At 42.8% G+C, this 14492-nt stretch overlaps 1 protein-coding gene across 1 annotated transcript in view; it reads right to left on the bottom strand.

Annotated features, from left to right (window-relative positions):
* Positions 1-9661: 9661 nt before the first annotated feature.
* Positions 9662-14492, bottom strand: part of ANKRD50 (ankyrin repeat domain 50) — a 42829-nt gene continuing 37998 nt past the window's right edge. Inside the window, exon 4 of the mRNA XM_009289499.2 lies at positions 9662-12928. The gene's annotated coding sequence lies outside the window, so the exon portion shown is untranslated. The remainder of the gene's footprint in view (positions 12929-14492) is intronic.

Raw genomic sequence — 14492 nt, 5'->3', positions numbered from 1 at the left:
GGCGGGCGCCGCCGCCAGCTCCTTCAGCACTCGCGGGTAGAAGTAGCTTGGAAGTAGCTTTCCATTTTAGTCAGCCTGTTCCACGTTCGTAAAGGTCCTTCGCCCCCTGCCAGCTGATGACCGGTTGATGTAGTAACAGGTAGCTAAGCAGTATTCAATCATGCTCCGTTTGGATTGCTTTAAAGTAACCCGATTCTCACTTTACAGTAAACTTGAGTCTGAACAGGTATTTGGGGATTAGAGTGGTGTGTAAAATGAGCAGGTAGATTGTTCTGGTTTCTCCTAAACAACCTAATGATAGAGGGGAAGTTCTGCCAAGAAGCTGGTAACTACCTACCTCGAAAAGAAAGTGGAGACGGGCACAGTACACACCTCTCGCTGGAAATGAATTTTACTTGTGAACCACAAAAATGTGGGTGAAACTGAGACAAAAAGACCCGGTGCAAAGCCTACGTGAGATGGAGGCTTCACTCTACAGCAGGCCACCAGGGACTGAAAGGGGCTCACCAGTGATGGGGCCACTCCGGGCACCCCGTGCTGCCCCACCACCCCCAGATCAATGCAGCTGGGTCTCACTGCTTAAACTTGGTCACATAAACCGGGCTGACAGGCACGGAGTTGGCACAGATGTGACAGGGCGTGTTGGCCCAGGCAATGAGCCACACCAACAGGTCTCCACCGCTTCGAAGGCCAGCTTGGGGGCATCGCCTCCATTCAGTGGCAGGCAGGTTGTTTCTCCGTTTTCAGGAGAGGGAGTGCAAGGCAGTAGCATATAGGGAAACACCTGAGGTCTCACAGGCTCGCTAGCCCTGGCCCGGTGCTGGCACCACGCTGCCGCCTCCCTGCTTGCTCCACAGCACTTGTGGGAGCTTCTTGGCTCTGGCGCGGGGACCCACAAAAGCCGTCCCGGCAAGGCAGCACAACGGCACCCAAACACCTTTGCACGGCGGCGATGCTGAGCTAGAGTGGAGAGGCCCTGGGGACGGGCTGAGACACGTGGGGTCCCTCCGCTTGGTCCTCTCTCTGAGGATGTTGTGTGAGTTCAGGAGCAGCCCTGGCCTCAGCTGCCTCCTCCTGCCTGCTCGGTGCCTGCATTAATTCGCCCCAGAGGAGCCAGCGCAGGTCAGGGAAAGCCAGTGTTGCCTCGGGGCTAATAAACTTGCTGGCCTATATGTGGATGTTTGCGCACTGCATCCCCATGCACATCCCGCAGTATTAATGTTTGAGGGAGCGTACCCGGAGAGTCCCAGTCTTTTATTAATCTTAACTAACAGAGAATGAACTGTGTCATAAGCTGGCTGCATTTCATATTTAGAAAGAGGCTCAAGCTCTTTGAGTAGCCCTGAACAACGGAACTTACTCCCAGGGAGCCAACCCTCCCCACAGCCTGCAGTACGGGAGGTGGGTTGGGGGTTACTTGCAGACAGACTGCCTGGATCTGGAAGGCTGCTTTGCTCCGGCGGCTGCCGGCACTGGATGCAGTGACCACGCTGCAGTCCCAGCCGTGCTGCACACAACAAGCTATTGCTGGTCTTAATTGCACAACAGGCTTAGGCAAACATCCCCAAAATAGAAGAAACCCGCTTAAATAGCCTTATGTAATTTCAAACTAATGAACGCATGGATTAAAGTCCACATCCTAAGGGAGCGGTCACAATGTGCTAGCCTACTTTCTACCTTAATGCTACGGCAGCACCCTGATATCCAAACAATGTCCTCAGACCAGCCGTTCCCAAACAGGGCACAGCCCAGACTACATTAGTAGCAAGGTGTACACTCATCCTGTCACTAACTCGGTCTTCAACTCAGACCTTTCTTTTCAGGACCTCTTCTGTCAGCCTCAGCAACCTCTGGGGTAGATGAGCACTTCTCACGAGGTAAAATTCCCATACCTCACATCTTGTGCTATAGCCACCCTGAGTCAATGTTCAAGGACAATTTTTCTCGTATGGCTCTTGCTATGCCACCTTTCTCTGAATTGGCGTCCCCTCCTCTGCCATATTAAAAATGAGCCGCCTGTGTTTGTTTTTGAAGGCTTTGATTCCCACTCTCATCTCTCATTCGCTATTAAAAGGTCAGCTCTCGCTCTGGCCAGCCTGTGCTGCCCACTGCTGCTGCCCGCCATGGAGCTGGATGTTCAAACAAGGTATTCTGCACTTCCTCCTGGGCTACCCGGGACAGTAATAAACTTCCACGTAAAGACCAAGCCTCTGTCTTCCACATCCATTCTTAAAAAATCTTTTGTACCTTGAAGCATTCAAAATTCGATAAAACGTCAACTGTTAGGAAAAAAAAATTAAATACTGTTATCAGTTCAGCTGCCTCGCTGTTATCTTCTCTAGGAGCTGCCTACGTGTTGCCTGAGGTTGGTATGTACCGCTGCGGCGAGACACAACGTGTTGTTCTGTTTGTCCAGCTTCACGCTCAGCAGCACTTCGCCCCCTAATTAGGATGCCTAAGTGAAGAACAGAGCAGGTTTAATTGAGACTGTGGTTTTGCCATGTGAGGAACGGTGCCCGCAACCTAGCGGTCCTGCTGGAGTGGGAAAGCTGGAGGAGCCAAGGAATACTTTGACCATGGTGTTATCTAAGTTGTGGAAACTTGTTTTATTTCTAAAGGAGTAGATTAGGAGTGTGGGGAACATCAAGTCTAAACCAGCTTGACACTACTTGGCAACTCCTCGTCATTGTCCACGTGATCTGTGAAAACCATAGAGTAAAATGAAAACAGGTTGAAAAGACAAACAGTCATTATTTCTGCAGGGTAAGGGCTTGGTCCTGGGAATACGGCTTGGCAAACTGGGAGCTTAGGAAATGCAGGAGGGAGTAAATCTGCTAGATTAATTTTCCTTTTCACCCAGTTACTATTGTGCTGCATGGCAGTGCTGATGAGAAGTGTGATGGTAACAATCTCTTGCACCAGTGTTCCCCTTTGTGCACACTTTTAATTTTGAAAACACTCATTTTTGGGAGTATGCATTCCTTATTACTGACATCTGATGGCTTTGACTAATAGTTGAAGAGGCAGTGAATCAATATTCAAGTTTGTTCATGTTGTTAACTGGTAATAACTCTGATGTTTTCACTCTTGGGATTGTCTTGTCTCTATGCAGAAAGACCTACCAGCTTCCCTGCAAGGATCTCGGGTAGTGCAATGTTTTTTCTTGCTTGTGGCAAAACAGGTTTTCAGCAGATGTGAGGAAGTTGTTCTGTCTCAAGTAATATCTTCACTTTCGGCATTGTATAATGTTAATACCAAGTGCTCCACATTTATTCCATACCAAACAAGATTTTTTTGACATATAGAGCTCTGGTATAAATCTACTTGGGGATTAAAACTTGTGTTTGGTAGCTGATTCCTCAGTGATCTTAAATAACAAAGATTAAATAGTTTTTAAAAATTACAATGTGCTTTTTCCATCTCAGCTACTTGTTCCTGGCTGATTTGGTTAATATTGGCCAATATATAAAATACTAAAGACAAAGACACTGTCTCTGGGTTTGGAAATCCTTGAACCACAAACTGCTGGAGAGCATTCAGAGGAAAAGTCATTAAAAGTTTACCCTGTTCTTATACTCTTCTCTTCACATCTGATACTGGTCACTGCTAATGACAGATTGCTGGGCTGGATGAATTCCTGATGTGTCCTGAAATGGCTGTTCTTAGATTCATCATCCCATCTTGGCAAAGGGGAAAAACTTAGCGTTTATAAAAGCAAGCTTCATGTAAACGAGCCAGCAGCGTGAGCCAAAAAGCACTGCAATATCAATTTAAGTGCAGATTCTGCTACCTTTCCTCCAAGTGAAGGGAACCGCACTCTTGAAGTACTGCTATGGAAATCGGTGTGACTGCTCATGGAGGGAGTCTCTACCCCATGTAAATAAGAATGTCCCTGAATAATTTTGTTCATTTATTTCACACGTTAAAAAAGTAATTAGCAAAATCATTTCAAAAACAACTTTATCCAGTCCTCCTGTGGGAAATCTCAACAGAAGACAAGTAGACTGAATTAACTACGGCGTTACCAGGACAAACGTTGCAACAGAGCCAGAGCAAAGGCACTTCTGCCTTGTCCCTGGCCTGCAATGAACGCCTCCTGCGGACAAATGAGGACTCCTGCTCTTAATTACACACCCACTAATCACCTTAAGGTTTATTCTAGTAATAAGGTTTTTTAGATGTGGCAATGAGTGAATTGCATTTTGAAGACTTCTGAGATGACATGAACCTGTCCCCCCTGCCATGTTTTCTCTCACGCAACCAAATCTTGTATGTCAACGGTTCTGGTGCTTTTTGCTCCTGTCTTTCAGAAAAGTATAACTGGAAAGATACGTAGACAGCTTGGTCTTATCCAGCTTCTGAAAAATTTCTATGCTTTGAACGTTGTGCCTGTAAAAGATCTTGTCTCTCAATACCATGAGCACCATCAAACGAAAGCCTTCGGAAACAGACAGCCCCGTTACTTCGTCAGAAGACCGACAGCTAACCAAGCCACAAGGGAGACATTAAATGTTACCAGAGCTAGAATCATAGAATCATAGAATCATTGAGGTTGGAAAAGACCTCTAAGATCATCGAGTCCAACCGTCGACCCAACACCACCATGTCCACTAAACCATGTCCCTAAGTGCCTCATCTACTCATCTTTTAAATACCTCCAGGGATGGGGACTCCACCACTTCCCTGGGCAGCCTGTTCCAATGTTTAACCACTCTTTCAGTAAAGACATTTTTCCTCACGTCCAATCTAAACCTCCCCTGGCGCAACTTGAGGCCATTTCCTCTCGTCCTGTCGCTTGTTACTTGGGAGAAGAGACCGACCCCCACCTCGCTACAACCTCCTTTCAGGTCACGTTGCTTTACCTTCCATTCAATTCAGAGTATTACAGTAGGAGAAAACTGGCACCAGAACATGAAGGCTGGGATGCGTGCTCAATATTGCTACTCACAAAGTTTGAAAAATTCTGGGGTCTTTAAAAGGGGTCTTTGTGGGCGTGCCCCCCCCCCCCCCCCCCCAAGAGGGGCTTTTGCAAGATCTGCTCGCAGTAGCAAAACTGAGCCATGACTACGCGCAGAGCTGAGCGAGCTCTCCCACGTGCCACGCCACTCCAGCACACGCCAGGTGCAGCGAGGTAGTCCTCTGCCCGACCCAACACAAAGCTGCTGGCTGAGGGGCCTCCGCATTGGAGCTGACTCACCTCCGACGCAGCTCAAACGGCTGGCCAAAGAGCTCGGGCTGGCAGCGCCCGGCTGCGTGGATAGCCTCCAGCGAGTTATACTGCGAATGCAGGAAAAGCAACTAAAAAAAAGCAGGAGATGAGTTAACGCCAGACAACAGGTTATTCGAGGCGGCAGAATTGCCTAGTGCTGGAAGAGACCCAGGTGCTTTTCCTGACTTTGTTTTTGGCCTGTTAAGTGACTGACAGGGCAAACATTTCTTTATCTCGGTATTCCTCTGGTCTTTTCTGTAAAGTGAGATGGGATTTACTGGTAAAAAGTAACAACAGCAATGTAATTATTACATTATTATTATTAAAGCAATCTCGAGCACTGTAGCATTGCATTTTGTCCAGATATACGGCTGAATAAGACTGGATTGTTTTGTACTTGCGGAAAATAGAATGGTAAACTAAATAGCCAGTATAATGGAAGAAGACGGAATAAGTTGTAATAAAGGTCTATTCTGTCTTTGTCATCTATGAATAAAGCTTTGAATTCCAAAGTCTCCCTATGAGGTTGCTTAATGTTCGCCAAGACATAGCAAGTACGCAACAGCAGTGCTCACAGCCTTAATTCATAATGGAAAGAAGAGAATTTTATTGCTTACCTGAATTTAAATTAAAAAAATCTCCCCTAGGAGATGCAGACCGAAAACAAGTTACATCAAAGAAGTTAAAGGGGAAAAAAAAAACCCCAAACCCCAACAGCTTATTCTGTTTTGTCCCCCAAACTCTCCTCTCTGGAATCTTGGTATTTTCAGAGTATCAACTTCACCAAGAAATCTGTAATTTCATCGGGAACCGGGAGGTTCCTTTGCTGGCAAGCTCCCTTAATAAAGACACCAAGCATCTTGCAAAGGATTCTTTAAAAACTTCCTGCCCTCTCCAGCAGTTCCAAGTAAAATAGACTGTCTTTCTCAATACAGATCTGGCAATGTACGTTATCATCACCATTCTAGCAGTTAAAAAAAAAAAAAAAAGGAAAGTCTTTAACATGGTCAAATGAAATATTATGAATACCCACTTTAACTTACCCTGTTTTGGCCTTTCCATTACACCCATCGCCTGCTTATTTAACCAACACTTTTCTGTATACTTTCTTCTCTTTTGGGAATACTAGCTTTGCATGCAGAAAAAAAAAACATGTATCAGCCTATGTACAGGTGCTGTTCCCCAGCAGGAAGTGTTTATGATTTGTCCTAGGTCTGTAATGAACAAAACTTAATCACAAGCTGGAGAAGGGGGCCCGTGTGAACCTCATGAGGTTCAACAAGGCCAAGTGCAAGGTCCTGCACCTGGGTCGGGGCAACCCCTGGTATCAATCGAGGCTGGGGGATGAAGGGATTGAGAGCAGCCCTGCCAAGGACTTGGGGGTACTGGTGGGTGAAAAGCTGGACATGAGCCAGCAATGCGTGCTCGCAGCCCAGAAGGCCAATCGTACCCTGGGCTGCATCCAAAGCAGCGTGGCCAGCAGGTCGAGGGAGGGGATTCTGCCCCTCTACTCTGCTCTGGTGAGACCCCACCTGGAGTCCTGCGTCCAGCTCTGGAGCCCTCAGCATAAGAAAGACACAGACCTGTTGGAGTGGGTCCAGAAGAGGGCCACGAAAGTGACCAGGGGGATGGAACACCTCTGCTATGAAGAAAGGCTGAGAGAGTTGGGGTTGTTCAGCCTGGAGAGGAGAAGGCTTCAGGGAGACCTTATTGCAGCCGATCAGTACTTAAAGGGGGCTTATAAGAAAGATGGGGACAAACTTTTTAGCAGGGCCTGTTGCGACAGGACAAGGGGGAATGGCTTTAAACTAAAGGGGGGTAGATTTAGACTAGATATAAGGAAGAAATGTTTTACACTGAGGGTGGTGAAGCACTGGCACGGGTTGCCCAGAGAGGTGGTGGATGTCCCATCCCTGGAAACATTCAAGGTCAGGTTGGACGGGGCTCTGAGCAACCTGATCTAGTTGAAGATGTTCCTGCCCACGGCAGGGGGGGTGGACTAGATGACCTTTAGAGGTCCCTTCCAACCCAAACTCTTCTATGATTCTAAAAATACAACCGTATCTTTAAATCAAATCATAATCCAGCTGCCAGGCTTTGACTAGAGAAACTGCAGTATGTGCCTGGGACAGCGTTCAAACTTTTTGCGTTTTTATTTGCTCCCAAACCAACTTGTGAATCAAAAACTTCTAGCCTTAAACCCACCAACTTACTTAGCTGAAACTTTAGAGTTGTGGTTTTCAGGCTTTTTGATTTGCAAATGCCTAAGGCCCCCTGATGAATTCAAGTCGTCTGATAATCGGTTTGCTTTTTTTTTTTGTTACCTTTTTATGAAGCCCTTAAAATTCATTCATGAATCATCAGGGTTTTGCAGACCACAGATGGAAAACCACTGTTTAAAGGGCAGCAGCTTGCCCACATTATGCAAGTCAGACTTCTCATCTTAACTCTGCGAACTATCATTTAAAAAACAAAATAATAATAAAATTTAGGAATAGTAAACAGACTGGGACGAGGGTTTCTGGAACCTGGCCTGTTTAACACAGGCCAAGAACAAGTAAAACAGAAGAACCTCTGTAGCAGATTAACATGCAGTAAGAACAATTCCGAACACAGTTACAGACTTGGAAGCTAAAGATTTTAGTCCCCCCAAACAGGCTAGTCAACTGAATTGCATAGTGCTTCTTTGTAAAACCATTTTCTTCAAAAAGTTTCTCACAAAGAATTTATTTTTCCCCCCAGAAACAGCGGATTGCGTTCTGAATAAATACAGTCCTTCAGCAAAGATCGACTCTCACTTGAAATGCACACCTACCTGATACAGCCAGCGGCACTGGGTCGCTTGCCCTCTGGCTAGAGATGCAACGCCCTTCTGCCAGTGGGCTGTTAGAGATTCAGACATGAAGCCTGAATTAGTGCTTCAACTGAAAGAAACCGTTAAACCAGAGATAACCGCTTGGAACCTTCCAGATTCGAAGAAGTGGCAATTCTTTTTCTGATTAGCTGTATCTGGCGTAGCCGTTTCCTACGTCGTCCCTCCCCATCTCCTGGTTTTTCAAGGATACACAACAGCAATGGCTGAAAGCTACTGTACCTCTGGCACGAGTCCCCTGCACAAACATTGGAGCGAGCCCCAAAAGGCAACTACAGAACAGACTGGGGAGTCCAAAATGAGCTAATGAGGCACAGAGATGAAAAAAAGGTCCCAAACCGAACCACAAAATCCTTTACTGTTTTCTTAATCCATCAGAAACAATTACAGGATGCAAACTAAATTCCTGAAGATGCAAGATTTTATCACAGGAGTCTGTTAGGTGTTATTTTGCTCTAGCTTAAAATCTATCTGTAATTGTAGTTCTGTGACTTGGCTGGTCCAATACAAACTCACAAGAACAAAAGTGAGAACAGTAGGTCTTTCTGGGACACCAGCAAATTAGATTTTCATTCTAAAGGTCAATTTGTTTGTATTACCTACATATAAATTCGGAGACTTCTTTAATAAAATGATTTGCCAAGTACATTTCTCAGTCCCATACCCTATTTCTGTGACTCTTTGTAGCATAAAATGATTAGGATTTAAATCAATGCCAAATTCTCATTGGTGTCTCTCAGAGGGCCTCCAACTGAAAAGCTTTTAGTTCACTGTGCCAACGAGTCCCAGCTTTCTTTTGGAAAATACATGCAATACACAAGCCAAATTGTTGTAAAGATCTCACAGAAGATGTGAAGCATTATTCAACATGATTGTTTATATTCCACAGAATAAGAGATTAAAAACAGGTGTTGAATAATTTTATTTAAATATTATTACAGTGATTATCTGAAGAAAATGTGTGTCTCTGGAACGTAATACAACTTACTCAAAAGATTAATTCAGTGAAAATGATTCTTTGCCTCAATGAAACATAGCCACTGAACTAACGCATCTCATGCTTTGTTATTTCAGACAAAGAACTTAACAAAAGAGGGTCAATAATTATTGTGAGAAACCACAGAAATATACAGAAAACAAGTCAACGGTTACCGACAACTTTGTCATTCTCCTAATCTTAGGAATCAGTCGACCCGTGAGCACCAACAGCTGGAAGCAGCGTGAACCAGCATACATGGAGGTAAACCTGAACCGTCATTTGCAGAAGGCACAGCCAAACTCTTCCTTCACACTCAACAACTCTGCAGAGAAATCATGATGGGTGTATCATCTAAAGCAGAAGTGAGACAAGATCACAGGGGCAAATGGGATTATTGCAATGACTGGAAAACTTCTCTCTCCTACTTTTTTTAATAACAAGTTCAAGAAAAATGAGTAGCTGCCATCAATAAGCAAGCTTTTCCTTAAACTGAAAATAATACAGAGAAACACTGATCAAAGAGATCATTAACAAACACCATTTGAAGAGGTAAAGAACTTACAGCGACTGAACTACTGAATTTATTGGCCCTCCTGGTATATAATCGTCATTTTAAACAAAAGAACGTGCAGTGAATTTTCTCCTGCAAAATGCTCGGGCTTGACTCAGATTAACGCGAAAAAGGTCAGTTGAGTGATAAGCAGGGTCATAGGAATTAACGTCAGTTAAAACGTGAGTTTTGCTAGCCCAGACTGCCGGCTGGACACATACATCGTGTTTCATTAAGTACTACACAAATGTTAATCAAGTTTAATAACCTTTTCCTGAGATGTCCCAGGAAACGAGGTAGTAAAATTAAAACAGTTAGATGTCTGCTGAAAAGCAAATATATTTATTATGCACTTTCATATACACAGGGATTTTCGCTTAATATAATACAAGGAATAAAATAAAAATTTTACAATGTGAAATTCATTCAATGTACATTAAAGGCTATTTACAACCCACTCCAGGAAAAACAGTCGATCTGCAAATCAAGTTAACTGAGGAGTTCAGATGGGGAACACTAAGCATAACAGACATTTGCATAGCAGAGTAACTGATGAGGGAAAATACCTTTTTATTTTTAAATAAATGGTAATGTTTTCAATACTGATCACAGAGAAGACAAAAATGCATCAATTGTGCCTCTGTATCTCTTAATGCATTTCTCTTTTGAAGAGTTTTTCCACATGCATACAGTATTGATATCTGTGTCCACAAAACCGTCTTTTCCCTAGCGCTCCCATCAAGAATTTTAGACGTCTTGTGGAGATGACCTTGGAAGGACCAGTGAAATGGGATGAAGAGAAACAGGATCCAGGTTTTATTCAGGTTTTTTAGGTTGTGAGAACCGTTACATTGCCAGAAGGAACCGTGCTGAGTCACAGCTATGCAACTCCATTCACCTCCACTTGATTGTACAGATGTGAAAGAGCAGAGCGGAACAGAGCAAACAACAGGGGGAACAGCAGCTTTTCTTTGTACGCAAAACCCTCACAAATGATGATATTAAAAATCACACGCAACAGCAATGTGGAATTACACAGACCTTCTGAGAAAGCAGATGTTTTAAAGCAAGTCATGCTCTCTTCCAAAGCGATACTCAAAATCTGTAAGAGTTGTCATTCTGAAAACATTTTCAACAGGTCTACTTTCTGCTGATTTGGATATGAGGTTTCCCCACTAACTGTTTTAAATGTAAATATTATTCACACAAAAACCGTCAGGCTATCTGTAAGTTGTGGCCCCTTGTGAAACTGGCCATATTTTTACGTCCTCTGTCCACAAGGTGCAATTAATAACAACACAATAAAATTAAATAAATATAATCCCAATGACAGTCAAGGTCAGTAGAAAAATGTCGGCATTGAGGGATCATCCCTTTCTACAGAAAACATACATCTAATAACTAAGGAAAGTTGTATTCTTGCACAGTATTGCAAATGTACTGTACTTGAGGTTCGGAACAAGTTTGCTGAGAACATTTTGGTACTCTCTCTTTACTGAGCCACCAACCCTCTTAAGGCCGTTCTGCCAGACTCCTGTTATGTTTATTTTATAATTGTCCCACGGGGACAAGAAAATTCAATACATGAAACATTCAGAATAATCAATATTGCCGTGTGTCAACTTTCAACATCTAATTTTACTATATGCTGAATGCCTGACTATAAAAGATTCTTTTTACATTTAGTAACAAGCAAATAAGAATGGAGGTGCAAGATATTAAAAAAAACAATGTTCTGATGATTGTTAATCATAATAACAAGACACGGAGCCCTTTAGTGCCTCAGCATATGCACTACATATACATCCAGGGGCCATTTATCAAAGTTTAAGGATAGCCATACATCTAATTAATCCTCTATGAAAAATAACCGCAGCTTTCTATCATCTTATTTGTGGAATGATCAGAATTAGAGTATGAAAAAGATGAATCCCAAGCCTTTAGAAGAAATACTCACATACAAAAATAGGCTTCTTTTCTAAAGAGCAAGGCTGTGTAATGGTGAATAGTAGAATATAGCTTGCATTTTTAGGAGAAAATAACCCACTTGTTTCATTTTATCACTCACAGAGCTGTGCAAGTAAGATGTGCACATTCAAAGGAAAAATTCATACTGTTCACTTTCACAACAATGGCCTTGATTTTGCTCTCTTTCATAGAAGTAAAATTGTTCTGCTGTAAGAGTGGGGAACCAGCTTTCCATTATCCATAGATAGACTATCCAGGCTGCCAACTAACCATGCTCCAGGTACAGAGATACTCACGCTGGCTCTACCTAATCCATCTGAAGCAGTAACCACATTCATACAAGTTTGTGCTTTAAAGAGTTATTGTCTCAGGACAGAGCTAACTCAGCAATCTCTGTACTCCCCAGGCAACGGTATTACTAACCGTTTGCTTTTCCATTGTACTCTCACTGTATATTCTCTCAGCCTCATTAACAAAGCATCTGTATTTTCCACCGTTTGTTTTACTGACATTCTCAAGACAGTCCTTTACCTTGGAAAAAAGAGCGAGCTGTTTCTAACGTATAAAGATATACATGAAAGCAGGATCAGACCTTTTACTTTAGCACCTAAAACATACCCATGTTCAGTTACCTCATTACCGTAACAGTAACGGAGGCCATAAGATCAGGGGTGTCCAAGACCAAATTTGCCTATTGCTTTCAGTGGTCACAGCCTGCCATCCAGATTTTGCCTCTTAAAAATCCCAAAGATACTGCAGATGGTTGCAGTCCCGACTCCTTTGCTACCACTGAACAGCTATTACAGACAGAACGCGCAAGTACAGTATTTATAAAATACTGTCACAAGACTTGTATTTCTGGAGAGAACTTTTTGAAGTACACAGGGAACCGACCATACATTACAACAATGCAAATGTGACAAACTGTTCGCTTATTTTCTTTAGCCACAGGAAAATAAATACAAAAAGCACTGCCTTTCCATACACAGTTCACTGTGGCACATGCACCTCTACCAAGCGTTCTGGAATAGGACATCAGAATTCCTTGTTCTTACCATTTTCAGCTGTTGTCAGGGAAATACAGCATATACCTTTCTGCAATTAAAAAAAAGTGCTCATTCTGTGTATTAAATACAAAGTACACAAAATAAATTTTTGAAGCACAGAGGGTTATACTAGGAAGGCAGCCTGAAAATGTAGGCACGTTACAGTAATTAAGGTAACTGTACTGTAGTAATCACATTCTTGAATTTCTAGGTGGACTAAACAAGCATTGTATGCTTTCATCCCAGCCAGCTGATAAATCATTCGGAGCAGAAGCGCTTCTGTTCATAGCATCATGGAATTGGCCTACAAGTACAAAACAGAAACGTTAAGTTTTGAAATATTCCGTAATACCAACAGCGTTGTCAGAGAGCGAGCTATGTAATTTCTGATTAAAGTTAAAAAGCACACAACACCGCACCAACGATGAAAAGCATTTCCTGCCTAACTCAAAGCCCATGATTGATTCCCTGTGCTCTCTACCATCCGAAGCGGCTACAAGGTCCTCACAGCAGGAGAGCTTCCCGACTAGAGCTCGGAAGCGGCAGCCAGGGAAGGAAAGCCGTTCCTCAGGTGCTCCCGTAGAGTATTTCTGATGTGATTCTCCACAGGTGACCGATTTATTCACTGGTCAGGGAAATTACTATTTTTGTGCTCCAGACTTGGCAAAACAGGAGGTAAATTATAGCCTGCGCCAAGCAATTCATAATCCACACAAAATTGTTTTAAACTTCCGTATTTAAAGTGAAGCTATGAAAACTTCAGTTAGAGAAAAAGCAAAAGGAACTAGTTAGTTGTCCATCACCTTATATGCTTAGTCACTTGCATAAACAAGTACTTCACAGAGAAAATCCCTGAATTTTCAGTAAAGCACTATTTGTTCCAGATAAAGCAAAGCCCAATTCGAGTTTCAAAATTCTATGTGAAATGTTCCAATTTTCTTTTACGTGCTTTGTTTATATTTTAAAATTAACAAAGATGGAAAATTCATCAAAACTAGTCTTTTGATGAAAGGTCAGGTCAAATCTATACATCCTACGTCAGAACCATACAATTTATTTACAATAAAGTGTAACATGAAGGCAAGCACTGAACGTCAGGCGCAGGTACAGAAGAGTTAGGAAATACAATTCTTAATTATACATTTTAATATGTTTTATGGAGGCAGAAAAAAATTACAAACAAATTTAAATCCTGTTTGGACACGATGTAGAACTGTGGGAATCTAAAGTCCTTTTGACTTTTATGAAGATTTCGGGCCCATTCTCTCTCACCTGCTTATTCCTCTCTATGCTTGCTCCTGTTGTCCTGCCTCTTCACTTCTGCCTGCCCCACAGCTCATCTGACCCTTTGCTAATATTTGGATTTTACAAATGTGCAGGCTTTAGTATATAGCTTTTTGAAACACTGTTATTGTTTCAAATATTTTAATTTAACCAAAATGCCAACCCCAAGGAAACATCTCGGAGTCCTGCACAACATTCTAACGCTCTGCAGTTCAAAGGAGACCTCAGCTCCATTTAAAGAGATGCATTCCATTAAAGTGAAATCCACTTCCAGGACATTTCAGGAAAAACCCTGTCTGTGTGTTTTTGACAGCTGAAAGCCTCCCATTTGTGGATTCTGCACCACCTGCAACAGTCCTAGAAACCTGCAGTCTTTGATGACTTGCGGCAGAACCGAGTCAGCTAGCGAGAACCGTCTTGTTCCAAGGAACAGCATTCCGATCCGTCAAAAATGCAGCATTTACACAAACAAAACATATGTTTTCAAAAATAAGCAAATAAGCAATGAGATGTGCATACATTTCATAAAGATGCTGCTTCTTTGAAATTCAAATAGAAAATATATTAACACATTCCCAAAACCC

The sequence above is a fragment of the Aptenodytes forsteri genome, unplaced genomic scaffold (genome assembly GCF_000699145.1).
Source record: "Aptenodytes forsteri isolate BGI_AS27 unplaced genomic scaffold, ASM69914v1 Scaffold109, whole genome shotgun sequence".
In the NCBI taxonomy this organism is placed as follows: Eukaryota; Metazoa; Chordata; class Aves; order Sphenisciformes; family Spheniscidae; genus Aptenodytes; species Aptenodytes forsteri.
Note: the sequence above shows the minus strand (reverse complement) of the source record. Positions and strands in the feature narration are given on the sequence as shown.